Source organism: Chiloscyllium plagiosum, unplaced genomic scaffold (assembly GCF_037043375.1).
Source record: "Chiloscyllium plagiosum isolate Xiang-an unplaced genomic scaffold, Cpla_swu_hap1 HiC_scaffold_30, whole genome shotgun sequence".
NCBI lineage: Eukaryota > Metazoa > Chordata > Chondrichthyes > Orectolobiformes > Hemiscylliidae > Chiloscyllium > Chiloscyllium plagiosum.
The window spans coordinates 25,817,888-25,834,716 of record NW_028270168.1 but is presented as its reverse complement, the minus strand read 5'-3'; the positions used below and the strand labels follow the sequence as shown (position 1 = coordinate 25,834,716).

Sequence of the window (16,829 nt, the reverse complement as noted above, 5' to 3'; positions counted from 1 at the left end):
CAAACGAGGTAAAGGCAGCATAGTGACCCAACGTGGGCAATCTTCTGACTGCATCAGAGACTGCTAATGAACACAAAGGATTTTTCTTAAAAGTGGCTGTTTTTAATGCCAATCCAGAGGAAGTTCAGCTAGGGAAGTTGGAAGTTCAGGATTTTGGCTATGTGGTATCAAAGGATAAATGGGAACTTCCCCACATCTGAAAAGAGGCAATGGAGAGAATGATGAGAGGTGTAGATGTGCCCTGGGTACGATGGGGCTCTTTAACTATTGCAGTACACCTGTGGACAGACTCGCTAAAATAGCTACAGCTCTACAAGAACTGACGAAGGGGAGATGGCATCATAGTTCTGATAAACCGTGGAGAGGAATAGGAATTAGGCCTTGAAACAAGCACTCACTTGGGCACTAGCACTGGGATGACCTTGGATGGGAAAACCATTCCATCTGTGTACCCAATTGAAGAAAGATTTTACAGTACTGTGTTAGCTTAAGAGCATAGAGGTAGGGTGAGACTGGTAGGGTATTTTTCAGTTAAAATATCCCTCATGGAGAATGGAGTGCCTGATGTGGAGTAGCAATAAACTGTGCACCCTGGACGGTGAAAGCCCGTGTACACACAGTAATGACAAGTTAGTTGCTATTGCACACAAAACTTATCATGGTGGAACAGCTCAACATGGGTAAAGCTGAAAACCATGTCAGATAACAGGTGAACAGAGTGTGAAGCTTTGCTATTGCCAAGAGACAATAACTAAAAGTCCGTCACTCCAGGGTTAATCCAGAGAAGAGTTTATTATCAGTGGGGAAAGAACATGTCATTGAATCAGAGCATAATTGCCTGCAGAAAATAAATGAGGAAAGTCTGAGAACTGTGGGAGAAAATTAGTTAGAAGATGTAGACATTTCCCTGTTTGAAGAGGGTTCCATGGTCCCTGTACAAAGATGGGCTGTTGTCAATGGAGAAAGACAAATCCCCGTCAGGACAAATTGACAGGGACAAATTCAGCAGAACTGATAGCTTCAAAGGAGGCTTTCCATACAGCACAGTTTGAAAAAAACTAATATTTGTACCATCTTGGGATACGCCTTTGGAGTAGTACATAATTACAAGGCTGTGTGGAGCTGGACAGGTTGGGAGGAGGATACAAAACACATGAAGCCATGATCAAGGAATTAGTGGAGGGTGTGAAACTGCCATCCAAATTGCAGCAGTAATAAAAGTCAAAAGTCACCAGCATCTGGAGACCCTATTGAATTGGTCAAAGGATGCTGCAGGAACTGATCTGTGGTATCAGGTGGCTTCAGCAGCAATTGGATCTGAGGAGGACAATATGGTAAAGTTACACAGAGACACTGAAAAAGAAGAAACATGTAATTGGGAAAGCCAGGTATCAGTTAAAAATAGAAATGAAATTTAGCAAAAGGATAGGAATGTAATTGCACCCAAAAGTATCAGCAAAATATTTGACGTAAATATAATGGCCCACCTTGGGACAGAGGATAGGATAGGCAAGGACTGGGAAGAGATGTCATAAAACTTGCCAACAATGTCTGACACGCATGCAGCACAACACAGAACCATTAAAGTCCATGTGTCACATCAACCTCGACTGAGGCTGTATAGGAACAGGTACAGATACAGATGCATTTGAGTAAACAATATTGTTTAGTCATCATTGACCAATCTATTAAATGGGTAGAAGTATTTCCCTAATGGATAATGCTAAAGGAGATGATTCTCCAGTGTGACATACCATTACTGTTAGATTTTAATCAAGGTACACATTGATTAAGGAAGTTGGTAATTAGCTGGACATAAGAGAAAAGTTTCACATGCTTTATCCACCCTGCAAAGTTCAGGCATACTTGAGCAAATGGGCAGAACTCCAAAGAAAGTGCTGGCCAAGGCCATTCAGGAAACAGGGTGGAGTAGGTGGAATTGTTATCCAATATCCTGATGGGACTCAGAGCAACACCCAGCCCTATGACTGGATTGACACATAGCACTAGGGCGATAAGACTGCCAGGAAATGCCATTAAAGGGCCTGAGGAAGTAGAATTGATGAGACACAGAGGGAAGTAATTCATGAGGGAACTGTGCAAACAACTGCATCAGGAGATTAGAGACCATCAGTTGCTGCATGATATCATCATGTAACGGCAGAGATGACAGTGGAACAGTCTGGTGTATCCAGTATGGGAGATAAGGTAATGGTCAGAATAGCTTCCAAAAAAACAGGGTTTGCATATGGTATCAGAGTCATATGAAGTAACAATGACCAGTGATACATGTGTTGCATACATGTAAAAGGGAAAGGGGGGCCGTGACAGCATTGGACACAGCTCAAGAGATACAACTCTACAGACTAACTCAACTTTGAATCCTGATTCTGTAGGTACCGAATCCGAAAGAAAAATATACAGAACGGATATAATGATCATAAGCTAACCACTTGGCAAGGACTGGAAATGTGTTTTCAGTCACAGGCTAATTAATATGAAGACACACAGTCTATTAAGCCTAATGATTAGGATGATAATTATAAACAAATCTAATTCGGCCTATGTTTCTGGAGGGCACCTGTCTAAGAGATACAGAGGAGTGGTGATACCTGTGGAGCCCAAAGTGACTGCAGCCCATGGTGTATCAGAAGTTGAGGGCCGTCAATCTCATAGGCTGTTCCCATGGTCACACTGGATGATGAAACACCAGGTTTGACATTGTCGGAGAAATTACCCAATTGAACAGAGACCACACCAACACGGATCAGGTGAAATTGACAAGCTGTTTATTACAAGCGATATCGCTGAAAGAGAAATTGACTAGGCTGACACAGAATTGACAGTCTGTAGAATAATCAAGGTACTCTTCCTCAAGCACTGGGCACAGGCAGTTTTCTAGGGATACAGTAATAATGGTGTGAATTACAGTACACTCAAGAGTAAAAGACAATCAATGGGAGGACAATCAGCCATCCGGTAGCAGCAATCAGTCCGTGATTGAATTAGGAGATTCCGATCCTCTGTGAGAGTAGGTGCTAATATTTCTCATCCTGGCATCAATGGATTTCCATTGTGGTTAGTTCCCAAGTAAGGTACCATACTGCCTTTCAGTCTGAGCATCCTGTATGTCAGTATCCTGAGTTCCAGCATGTGTGAGGAGCAAGGCTGCCTTAGAGCTTTGGGAGCAGTTGTGCCTGAGGGCAAGGAAGTGTATTCCCCAGTCTGGAAGTGGCTTGAGTCATTTCTTGTTTGCTGCCTAGTGTCTTAGCTAGCCTATTTGGCTGCAAGGCTGAGGCATTCTGGGTACTTTCTGTTGTGGCTTAGGCAGACATGGTTCCTTATGTTCCTTGTGGCCCATGCAGGGAAGCGGATTTTCTCCCACAGGCACTTATCTGGTGTTTTGACATACGGGAGATAACTACGATCAGTGTCTCATTGAATAGATATGTGTGTATTAACTGCCCTCAACATTTCCAGTCTGATATTCACTGAGGCATTAGCAAGGGACATGCAGACTCAGGGTGAGCCTGGGAACAATAATAATACTGACAATTGCCCATATTTTGATTAAATGGATGTGTTTGGGAGGGACAAGTGTTTTCCAAATATGGGTGTGCTGATTCAATGTCGGACCAAAAGACAGGATCAAACCTTGAACTGAGGATGGATAACTGGATCCAATTTCCCTGCTGACTTGCCTCCCTCTATGAATGAGTACTATTTTGCCACAAATAGAAGGTCAGGAACCACAGATATTACAATGCCTCAAAATGGGTTTGGGCTAATTAATAATGATAAGATCTTGCATTATAATGTACACCATGAGTTGGTACCTATAGTTCTAAAGCTGTCTGACATAACCCTGCCTCTACAGTGCTTAATCCATACTCACAACACAGGATACAACCTTAATGGGTCAGTTAATGGTGGAAACGGCTCAGTTAAATCATGGAAAATGGCTACTGACCTGTAAAGGGAACAGGCCGAAGTGTGTTTGATAAACTATTAGAATTTTTAGAATACAGTGTGGAAACAAGCCCTTTTGCCAAACAAGTGCACATCAACTCTCCAAAGGGTAATCCACCAGATCCATTCCCCTCCTCTACATTTACCTCTGACTAATGCACCGAGCCCACATATCCATGAATACTATGGGCAATTTAGCATGGCCAAATCACTTAACTTGCACATCTTTGGATTGTGGGAGGAAACTGGAACAACCAGACGAAACCCACTTAGACACAGGAAGAATGTGTAAACTTCACACAGACAGTTGCCTGAGGCTAGAATCGAATCCAGGTCCCTGGTCACCATGCCACCCAAATACCATGATAATATTAAATAGGAACATGAGAACAGGATTTGGCTATTCAGCCCCTCGAGCCTGTTCTGCCACTCAGTGAGATCCTGGCTGACCTGTGAACTAAGTGTATATACCTGCCTTTGGCCCATATCCCTTGATAACTTTACTTAACAAAAATTTATCTCTCTCAGAAGCAAAATTAACAACTGACTTAACATCAACTGCATTTGTGGAAGAGAGTTCCAAACCTCTTGTGGTTGTATGTGGGGCATGATTATGTTTTTAGAAGTGCTTCCCAGCATTTCTCCTGAACAGTCTGGCCCTAAATCTCAGGTTCTACCCCCTAGTTTGAGAATCCCCAACCAGTGGAAATAGTTTAGCTACACTGTCTTTTCCTGTTAATATCTTGAAGACTTCAATCAGCTCACTCTTTAACTTACTAAGTTCTAGAGAAAACAAGCCTAGTTTGTATAATCTCTCCTCATAACTTAACCTCTGAAGTCCAGGTATTATTCTTGTAAACCTATGTTGTACTTCCTCCGACGCCAAAGTATTCTTCCTCAAGTATGGTGCCCGGATCTGCTCACAGTACTCCAAATGAAGTCTAACTTCGATAGTTAATTTAATTGATTTAGCTACTGTGGACCAAAAGATCTGAGCACTAAGTTTACAGCTTAAGGAAATTGTTAAAAAGGGGCAAAGAAGTTAAGATATCTATTTAGACACACGCTTGTCTAATACAAAGTGTGACCACTATGCTGGAGGGTCATGCAGGTTCCATTAACAAATTGATTGAGATGAGTAAACACATATCAGATGATTCAAGTAGGGATAATATTTTCTTCATCTATGGATCATGGATATTTGAACAAACACATGAAAAGTTGAGATAAATTTATGAGAATATGGCTCATTTATGAATATCAAATGCTCAGCTTTTAGCCTTTCACAACACAGCCATGGTTTGACTGATTGTTAGCTCAGGGATTTAACGTGTATATAGAACTACTGCTGAAATGTACAGTAAGTAATAATTTGTTATTTGGATTTGTCTTGTTCATACTGTCATACCTAAAATGACACTCAGCAGGGCGTTATACAGAGTAAAAAATGGAAATCATTATAGCAGATATCGCAATGTACTGACATTTGCCCTCGAAATACAGGTTACTATAGTTAGTAATAGACCAGAGAGAGGTACAGGTCAGGAACCTTTCATTCAAAAAACATTGGCACTAGCTGTTTTTCAGCTAGATCCAAATACGTATAGGTTTTTGGAAAAAAACTTCACTTGGACCGAACAAACCTTTAAAAGTGAAGATTTTTTCCAAAGGACCCAAAGGAATGTGTAGATATGCTGAGATTGGGCTTTTGGGAAAAAACGGTGTTTTTAGGCCTGTTTGGGTTAAGCAGAGTGTTTTTCCAAAAGGCTCAAACTTAGCATTTCTACAGGTGCATTTGGGTCTGTTTTTGAAAAAGACTTTGGTTTTTAGGTCTTTTCAATTTTTGGACATGCAGATGGAGGATAATGACCTATAGTGTTGAATCTTCATCAGTCACGTGTCCTTATTGATATATCGCAAGTGGCATGTTGCAGATTCAATGGTACAATTAATTGTACGATGGCGATGATATGAATAGCAAAAGAGCCAATGCAAATTGTATACATGGGTGATGGAAGACTTTGTATCACCAGCTGATGACAGGAGTTTCAATATGAGAACAATCAATCCTGCCCCATTTACAACCACCTAATGTGCTTCCACCGATTGGTGCCAGCAAGTGTGGCAAAGGAAGAATTGATTGAAACATGTAAAAGTAATTCCTGTCCAACCTGAGGAAAGTACTGTGTGACACAGTACCTAGACTAGTTCTCTTATGTTACCTCACATTCGCCCAAACACCTCACGCTGAGCTGGGATGAGATAAGTTGAGTATATCATAGACACCATACAGTTCAGCAGTAGACTCAGGCCTTAGCCAGTGACACTGAATGTATAGAGACTACCACCTGGTGGGAGGAACTATGGATTTTGGGAATTAATATACCAATACATCCATGGATTAGAATTGTATCCTATGTCCCGGCTGTCATCCAACTGGTGATTTTACATCTACCATGTCTCAGCTATTACACAAGGCGATTACGCAGTCCTAAGCTAGATACCTAGTCAGTGTCAGTGTGTGATGGAGAAAAAAAGGAAAAGGACATTACCACTATATTGACTATCTTGGATTGAAGCCAATGGGCCAACAGGGAGACAATTTGGGAAAATTGAGATTTTAGACTGTAAGGGTTAAATGATACCTCCACCACACTAAATCTAAAAGCAGATTTGAACTTTGCTTTGAGTAAATTTTTGCATCCTAGAGGCTAGGATTGGCAGGTTATCTGTAGTATCTGCATGTAAACAGAAGGCAACATTCTAAAAAGGCTTCTATTGATTCAAAACATTGCAGGGTGCTTCACGGGAGGGTTATTCTATAACATGGATCACATAAAGCAATTTCTGTGAAACTGTTTATGAATATTGAATAATGATGGCAAATATGTTTGCTGATATTGTAGGAAGCATACAAAATATATCTAAATAATAAAAGAATAAAACATCAATCACTAACAGCACAAATATTGCAACTACTGACAAATGATACCCCATGAATTTACTAGGTTAGAAAGTCAAAATTTGAAGCAGGTTGGCACAATCCTCTTCCTATGTAAGTCACATTGTGAAGTATTTTGTGAAGAAATGTTCTTTTGTAGCCATGATTGCTTTCAACCTGAAGGGTAGTAATTTTCATTTTTGACCTGCACTAGTTACACAAGCTAAGTAAACATTAAGCTTCTGCACTGGAGAAAACAGATCCTTGCTGGCAGATAGATGATGAGCTTCTTCATTCCTCTATATAAAGTCCCATACAATCATTCCAGACATGTGGAATTGCAATAGTCTCCACAGACGTGAAAGGTTAAAAGAGTATAAGAAATTGACTGCTGCAAAATGCTATAGTTCATAAAGTTTGAAAAGTTAATTCTTTGTAAGAAAAAGACTGAGATATGTAATTGCCGCCTAAATGTATCTAGGATGGTCACAGACAAAGGTTTTAACGTTTGTGTAGTTTAAATCTGTAGCAGCAATAAGTTGCCTAGTTGAATGTTCATGCCATTAATATGGTGAGGGGAATGTTGGAAGAAAACTCATTTGCAAATACCATTAGAGACAGAACTTACCTTCAGGAACGTCTGGTAGAAGTCAACAATACAGACAGGTATATCTGTGGTATATCTTTTCTAACAGCTATACTTTTTTGTTTTCATAGTATCCATTTTTTTATTTGAAGTTCTGTAAAACAAAAGTAGTGATTGCAAAATGAATTCATTGAACAAAAGGACCATTTTTGAAATTGCTCTTGGGCTTATAATGGGGTTCAAAGTTTGTGAGAGATTTGTAGCTTGGGTGCTCGTTGTTGAGGTTCTGTTCGCCGAGCTGGGAATTTGTGTTGCAGACGTTTCATCCCCTGTCTAGGTGACATCCTCAGTGCTTGGGAGCCTTCTGTGGAGCGCTTCTGAGATCTTTCCTCTAGCATTTATAGTGGTTTGAATCTGTCGCTTCCGGTTGTCAGTTCCAGCTGTCCGTTGCAGTGGCCGGTATATTGGGTCCAGATCGATGTGCTTATTGATTGAATCTGTGGATGAGTGCCATGCCTCTAGGAATTCCCTGGCTGTTCTCTGTTTGGTTTGTCCTATAATAGTAGTGTTGTCCCAGTCAAATTCATTTTGCTTTACATCTGTGTGTGTGGCTACGAAGGATAGCTGGTTGTGTCGTTTCGTGGCTAATTGGTGTTCATGGATGTGGATTGTTAGCTGTCTTCCTGTTTGTCCTATGTAGTGTTTTGTGCAGTCCTTCATGGGATTTTGTACATTACTTTGGTTTTGCCAATGCTGGGTATCGGGTCCTTCGTTCTGGTGAGTTGTTGTCTGAGAGTGGCTGTTGGTTTGTATGCTGTTATGAGTCCTAGTGGTCCCGCGCAATTTCATCAACAGATGTCTAAGGGAAAGACAACGGAACGAGGACATGCCACAATCCATAGGACTAGGCACACTACCATACATCAAGAACATTTCTGAACTGACAGCCACTGACAGCTACTGCGACCACTAGGACTCATAACAGCACACAAACCAACAGCCACTCTCAGACAACAACTCACCAGAACGAAGGACCCGATACCCAGCATGAGCAAAACCAATGTAGTGTACAAAATCCCATGCAAGGACTGCACAAAACATTACATAGGACAAACCGGAAGACAGCGAACGATCCGCATCCATGAACACCAATTAGCCACGAAATGACATGACCAGCTATCCTTAGTAGCCAAACACGCAGATGACAAGCAAAATGAATTCGACTGGGACAACACTATTATAGGACAAGCCAAACAGAGAACAGCCAGGGAATTCCTAGAGGCATGGCACTCATTCACAGATTCAAGCAATAAGCACATCGATCTGGACCCAATATACTGGCCACTGCAACGGACAGCTGGAACTGACAACCGGAAGCGACAGATTCAAACCACTACAAATGCCGGAGGAAAGATCACAGAAGTGCTTCACAAGAGGTTTCCAAGCACTGAGGATGACACCTAGACAGGGGACGAAACGTCTGCAACACAAATTCCCAGCTCGGCGAACAGAACCATTATAATGGGGTTAGTGGGAGCTGGATGTCAGCAGATTTTAGTTGTACAATTTCAAAGTAGATAACATGAATCATTTAGTGGGATATATATAGTTTATATTTATTCTAGATAGTTTATTAAGATTTAGGCCTGAAATGAATTTTTCAGTTGTTGAAGAATCCGCATTAGAAATATTGCTCTGTGGCAAACCAGCGATCCAGGTTTGATTCCAGCCACAGGCAACTGTCTATGTGCAGTTTGCACATATTCCCGTGTCTGCGTGGGTGTACGCTGATTTCCTCCCGCAGTCCAAAGGTGTGCAAGTTAGGTGGATTGGCTATGCCTAATTGCCTATAGTGTCCAGGGATGTGCAAGTTATATGGAATAGCCATGGGAAATACACAGTTACAGGGATAGGGTGGATTGGTCTGGGTGTGATGCTTTTCGGAGGGTCACTGTGGACTTGACGGGCTGAATGGCCTGCTTCCACACTGCATGGAATCTATGATTTCTTTTTGTTGGCAACTGATAGGGTGCTGTGTATTCCCAACAATTTTTGACTTCATTTCAGATATTCAGCAGTTTCAGTTCTTTTTCTCTTGTTTGTTGAAGTTATCTATGTAAAAGTGCTTTAATTACTGTTGACCAAGATTCATTTGTGTGGCAATACCAATTGCATTACTTAATTTTTATTCCATCAGATTTTTTTCATTCACTGGAGTGGGCATCATTGGCTCAACATTTATTCTCTAGAGGGCAGTTAAGAGTCAACCATATTGCTGTAGCACCAGAGTCACAGGTAAGCCAGACCAGGTAAGGACGGCAGTTTCCTCTCGAAAGGACATTAATGAACCAGATGGGGTTTTTTTTTGACAATGGACAACAGTTCATGGTCATCATTAGGCTGTTAATTTCAGATTTTTATTGAATTCAATTTCCACCACCTGCCATGGCAGGATTCAAACCCAGCTCCCCAGAATATGACCTGAGTCACTGGATGAATAGTCTAGCACAAATACCACTGAGCCATTGCCTCCATAAGTGTGACCAACACTATAGTATAAACAAGACACACATGTTCACGGTAGGACAGATGTGTCAATCCTCCCAGATTTGTAGAAGCCATGCTCCATTGCTTTCCTGTCTCACCACCATTTCCCAGTGAGCTGTTATATCAGAGAAACTAGTCGGAATAAGTACATGCAAATTAATTAATCATGATCTGTTCCATGTTTTACATCAATTCCACTAGATGCAGGAGCAACTTATTTCATATTGGTGTCAATAATGAACAGTCAGTAGAAGACACTCTGGAGGCAAAACTGAAGATTCTTTGCAAGTACAGCTGTGTACAGAGCTCAGAGTGGTGACCTAAATTGGACAAGTTTCAGTCCAGCTTACTTCATGTCTGTCCCCCTAACTCTTCAACCATTGCAGTGTCTTTCTGGAGAACAGAAATATGTCTCCTGTATTTAAATGATCTCATGCCTGATATGAGGCATGGTTTAGTAAAGCACCCCTGAGGGAGAAGAGTCTTCAAACCGAGGTCTCTACTGAAAGGTCTAGATTAGAAATTCCCCATGGTAATTTTCAAGAATGTGCACCAGAGCCTGTAATAATGGTTAAAATGTATTTTGGTGCCAATGAAGTTATGCTGCCTGTTGATTATCTTGACATAATTTCTTCCATGCAGAGCTATTGAATGCATAAAAAATCTAATTAGAGTTCTTAAAGTGAATTAATTTAGTTGCTTCACCAATCAAGTTGTTTACTGGTGCCTTTGGGTCTGCTGCCTCAGTATTTGGATACACTAGATGTTAACATACAGATTCAGGAGGAGAAGGAATTGCAATTGACAAACTGATGGCATGAAACAAATACACTTCCATTCACATTCATTCATTTTGTATTTTGCTCATTCCCCATCTGTTCTTTGCTCCCCTCATGTTATTCCTTTGCATTATCATTTTCTCCCTTATACTTTGGATCAAATCTAGTTTACATATTAGTAGTTTCACTGATTGTTATTGGCTCCTGATCAAGCAACAATTTGATTTTAACATTCTCCCCTTGACTTGAATTCATTCTATGGGCCTCGTAATCAATTTCAGCAGCACAACACTCAGGCTTCTTGAGCAACCCCGATTTGCTGGTGACGCAAGGATAGATAGTAAAATAAGTTGTGAAGAGGACACCATAGTGGAAAATAAACCAGTAAAACCTATTAATAACACATATTGGTCTAGTTTATTGTGTGTATTTCAAAATGGAGCTCCAATATATCAACGTGTTAATTTCCAAGCAGTACTACTGTTTTTCCCTCTGCGATAAGGCAGCTGCAAAAAGATTGAGTAAGTGAATGGGCAAAGACATGGCAAATAGGCAATGGTATAGAAAATAGGAAATTGTCCATTTTGGATGGAAAGTGAAAAAGAAACATGAGCGAGCTTTCAGATGTAATGAGTGTCTATGTGCATAAATCATGGATGGTTAGTATTCAGGGACAGCAAATAATTCGAAAAACTAATTGAAGGGGTATAATTTAACACAAGCCAAATTGAATACAGAAGTAGGGAAGTTTTACTTCAGTTATATAGGCTGATGAGACCATTTATGGAGCATTGTATACAGTATTGATCATCTTATTTAAGGAACGATGCCAATGCATTGGAGCAATGCAGAGAAGGTTACCAGACTAATACTTGGAACGATAGTGGTGGTGGTTGGGGGGGAGTGGGTGAAGGAGAAGTTGTCTTATGAGGAACAATTGCATAGTGCAAGCTTGTATGTACTGGAGTTTAGAGGTGATTTGATTGAAACAAATAAGACAGAGGTCTTGACAGGATAGATGGAGAGGTAGATTTTTTACTTGGGAAAATCTAAAACAATGAGTCATTGTTTCAAAATAAAGTGCCATGAAATGACAAAGATGAAGTCATTATTTTTCTTCCTTGGAAGTAATGAGTCTTTGGAAGTCTTCCTGACCAGGTAGAGCCCTTAAATATTTTTAAGGTAATGGTAGAGAGATCTCTGCTAAACCAAAGGGTAAAAAGTTGACAGTGGTCGACAAGAATATGGATTTGAAGTTACAATCAGATCAATCATTATTAAATGACAGAGCAGGCTCCAGGAACTACTCTTGCTGCTATGTTTATATGCAATCACGCCACCATTGGTTGTGTGTCTGCAGTTACCCATGTCCTATAACAACTGGAATTCCTTTCCTATAGATTTCTGTCATCTCATATTACATTCCCCCTTTAAGATATTCCTTAAATCTGAAGTATTTTACCAAGTTTTGATCATGTGACCTATTGTATCTTTGTGCATCATTTCGTTTTATACTGTGCCCGTGAAGTGCTTTGCACCAATTTATGTTAAAGATGTTTTATGTGTTGTTCATTTCACACTGTCTTGTTTTACTTATTAACTAAAAAAAATCCTCCACTGCAGATAAAACTTGTTTCCAATCCCTCTTAACTAAAGGAAATTGTACTTATAGCACCTTTCATATTCTCAGATGCCATTAAAGTGCTTGACAGTCAATGAAATACCTTTAAAGTGTGTAATGCAACACCGCCACTTCAATGGTAGAGTCTGGCGAATACTGGTGTCGCATTAGTAACTCGTAAGCAGCAAATCTACATACATTTATATAGTTTATCATCAAAAACCTCAGTCAGCAGGGTTTCCTCAGTTTACCATCAGGACCTTTTGTACAGTGAAGTGTATCCACTTTTCAGAAGGCCATCAACATGGAGAACATATCCAAATATCCACTTCTCCACCCATTCCCCAATCCGAGAACAGGCTCCATGATACAGGTGAGGACTGCGCACGCAGCCTGGCTACACCTGTATCCAGGAGCTGTGGGCCGAATGGCCTGACAACCTTGTTGATGGATTGCGTGCGCAGCCTGCAGTAACTTTCAATGGGGGGAAAGTTGGAAGGAGCGTTGTGAGACAGTTGCTACCAGTTTTTTTTTATTTTAAAGATTAGGATGAGGAAAAAGTAAAGCCTAGAGGTTCCAGTGCGCGTTATATGTTCGTTGGTGAAAGAAAAAGTAGGTCTTTGGAAAATTCGCCAAATTTGGTGCGCTTTACTCTAATGTAGAAATATTCTGGAAGGTGTCTCTCGTTGTGCTGGTCAGTAACTCAAAGTGTGCACCAAAACTTTGTAAGATTTGTAGAAATTTAAAGTGTATAGAAACTCCCCCACCCCTGACAATATGCAGCTGTTTGAATAGTATATGGCGAGATGCGTTTGAACTTAGAGCCGAGTGCGTAAGAAAAATGTTCAATAACATTATTGTGATCCGGGAGTTCACTCCTTTGAGTATTTCCTATAGGGCTGACAGTGATAAGCTAGTTCACCTATGAAAGAAAAGAGTTTTGGAGCAGAAATGAAAACATTTTATATATATAAAAGAACTGCAGATGTTGGAAATCAGAAACGAAAACAGAAATTGCTGAAAAAACTCAGCAGGTCTGACAGCACTTGTGGAGAGAAATGCGAGTTAACGTTTAGAACCGATGATAGCGAGTATTTATGCAAAAGATGGATGGGGAGAGGGAGAAGGAGTAAACGAGAGGTGGAGGTGGAATCCAGGGAGAGAGAGAAAAAAGTTGGACGGAGAAAGGTGTGGATAAAGGTCAGTCTCGGAGAATGAATGGCTGCTAATGGATTGTGTGGGGTAGCAGTCCATGTGATGACAAGGTCTGGTGTGGGGGGATTGGGAGAAAGACATGGGGAAAGCTTGTGCTGAGCTTCGCTGGACCACTGCAGCAGAACTGAGACAGATGTTGGCCAAGGAATAAGGTGGAAGTCAAGATTAGAGTGGTGCTGGAAAAACACAGCAGGTCAGGCAGCATCTAAGGAGCAGAAAAATTGATGTTTCGGGCAAAAGCTCTTCATCAGGAATGAGGCTGGGAGCCTCTGGGATGGAGAGATAAATTGGGAGGGGGTAGGGCTAGGGAGAAGGTAGCTGAGAATGCAATAAGTGAATGGAGGTGGGGTTAAAGGTGATAGGTTGGAAGAAAGATTGACAGGTGGGACAGATCATGAGGGCGGTAATGAGCTGGAAGGTTGGTACTGGGGTTAGGTGGGGAAAGGGGAAGTGAGGAAACTGGTGAAGTCCACATTGATGCCATGGAGTTGGAGGGTCCCCAGGCAGAAGATGAGGCGTTATTCCTTCAGGCATCGGGTGGTGAGGGAGTAACAGTGGAGGAGACCCATCCCACATGTTCTCAGCAGAGTGGGAGGGGGAGTTGAAAGGTTCGGCCACGGGGCAGTGGGGTTGATTGGTGCGGGTGTCCCAGAGATGTTCTTTAAAGTGCTCTGAGAGAAGGTGTCCAGTCTCCCCAGTGTAGAGGAAACAGCATCGGGAGCAACGGATATAGTAAATAATGTGTGGAAGTGCAGATGAAACTTTGGATGTGGTGTGTTGAAGTGGCAGGCAGCTGGAAGCTCAGGGTCTTTTTTGTGCAAGAATGTAGTTGTTCTGTGAAGCATTCACTCCTTCTTTGTTTCCTCAATGTAGAGGAGATGACATTGTGAGCACTGACTGCAGTAGACCATATTGAGTGAAGTGCAGGTAAAGTGTTGCTTCACCTGCAAGGTGAGTGTGGGGCCTAGGCTACTGAGGAGGGAGGAAGTAAACAGACAGGTGTTACACCTTCTGTGGTTGCAGGGCAAGGTGCCACAGGGATGTGTTGGGAGTGGAAAGAGGAGTGGGTCAGGATGTCAGGGATGGAATGGTCCTTGCGGACAGCTGACCAGTGAGGAGAGGAGAATGTGTATCTGGCGGTGGCATCTTGCTGGAGGTGGCAGAAATGGTGGCTAATGATCCTATTATAGGTGTAGGTGCTGCTGGGATGATTGGTGAGGAAAAATGTACAAATTTTGAATATGGAACAAACTGAGCTTTTGAGATTAGCATATGTCAAATCCCAGTTGTGTCAAACCATCAACGTCTGAGCTCCTGAAGCACATGTACACTTCCTGAGAGTGAATGGTCATGGAACCAGGGTTTGGAGGGTGTAGATGAAGGTGGTTGCAGAGTACTGAGGGCACTGATCCATGCAGTATTGGTGACTCAGTCATCTGAAATACACAGAGCCCCACTCTTAGATGTTGCCAGCTGGAGTAAATTCTAAGTAGATAGTACAAATAAGTCAGATGTTGGAGCTAGCAGACATGACTGACCAGGTAATATTTTTGTCCAAGTTAGTGGGCCACAAACAGTAACCCAAAGAATGCTACATCAATGATAAGCAGTGGTGGGATTGTTTGCCTTCTATGACGACAAACTGAACTGTTCTTAGAAAAGAAACAGCACAGACTTGGTAGATTGAGTTATTTCCTGCTGTAATTCCACCCTGTGATTTCTTTGTTATTGTATGTGTTCAATGAGAGAGATCATTCAACTCCAGAATCCTGTTGCACTGTTCAACCATTGCATAAAGTAGAAGCTTCTTGTGTAAGTGGTAATGTATTAGTATGGATAAAAGGTTAGTAGAAAACATTGTGAAGGAGTGGAACCTTGTAACATTTGTAGGCAGTGATGAGTGGTGTCCTGCAGGGTCTGGGATGGCCATCAATTTTTTTAACAGTGTGATTATGACTTAGCTGAGGGCAACAAAGGTATGATGGCTAAATTTGCAGGTGACTCAAAAATAAGTAGGAGAGAATGTTGTGAAGATGAAATACATACATTTTTTGGCCTGCATCCTTAAGTGAATGGACAAAAATCTGGTAGATATAGTATAACATGGGAAAATGTGAAGTTGTTCACTTTGGTAGGAAGAATGAAAGGCAATATTATTTAACAGAACAACTGCGGAGCTCTGAGATATGGTAGGATGTAGGTGTTTTAATGCATGAGTTACAAGTTATTATGTAGGTACAGAAAGTGATTAAGAAAGCTAATAGAATGGTATTCTTTATGTCAAGAAAATTCAAACATAAATGTGAGGATGTTATCTTCAGTTACATGATACATTGGTGACATCTTGAGTAATGTAAGTTTGGTCTCCTTGTTTAAGGAATTACGTTGGTGGCATTTCAGGGAAGTTTTGCTAGATTTATACATAGAATGAGCAAGTTGTCTTATCAAGAAAATTTGAATTGACCAGGCTTGTTTCCACTCGAGTTTCTAAGAGTGCGAGGTGACTTGGCTGCCAAGTCCATTTGGGATTTTATAAGGTAGACATGGAAAGGTTAGTTCCCTTTGTACTTTAGATCTGGACTCACCACAATGTTTTAAAATTATGATTTGCTCTTATCGGACAGAAATGAGGGAAATTATTTCTGAGGGCTGTGTAATTGTGCAATTCTCTATCTCCGGAGACCGAGCCATTGAATGTTTTTCAGGGCAAAATAGATTCTTGTTAGGCAGAGGAATTAGGGTTATCGAGGTAAATCAGAATGTGGAACTTCATTTCAGTGTAATGTTTGTTGCAACAAGGTTTTCACAGTGACATTGCTGTCATAATAGTTAAATTTACAGGATTACATGAAGAAGTGTAAATTAGTAATGACTTACATTTTGTATTTCCAATAATGTCAAAGCCAGTTAAATTCTACAGAATTTTGTGTCTTTTTAAACTTTGCCTATAATAGTCTCTGTCTTTGTATTTCAAAAAAAATTTAGCTGAGGCAACTTAATTTGATCGAGATTGGTATGTTCATCAGTCGTAAGGTTTGGATATATTAAATGGTAGAAGTGACAATTAAGTTAGGATAATTAGCTTGTTTATCTAGTTTTGTGTAATAGTTTTCATCAGAAACAAGAAAACACTTTGTAGACCGTCAATGTAAATAAATTTTCAGTGTTATA

General features: G+C 40.9%; 1 protein-coding gene across 1 annotated transcript in view; it reads left to right on the top strand.

Annotated features, from left to right (window-relative positions):
* ldlrap1b (low density lipoprotein receptor adaptor protein 1b) overlaps nt 1-9,791 on the top strand; it is a 79,523-nt gene extending 69,732 nt beyond the window's left edge. The window contains exon 10 of the transcript XR_015752146.1: nt 9,694-9,791. The gene's annotated coding sequence lies outside the window, so the exon portion shown is untranslated. The remainder of the gene's footprint in view (nt 1-9,693) is intronic.
* Nucleotides 9,792-16,829: the final 7,038 nt, after the last annotated feature.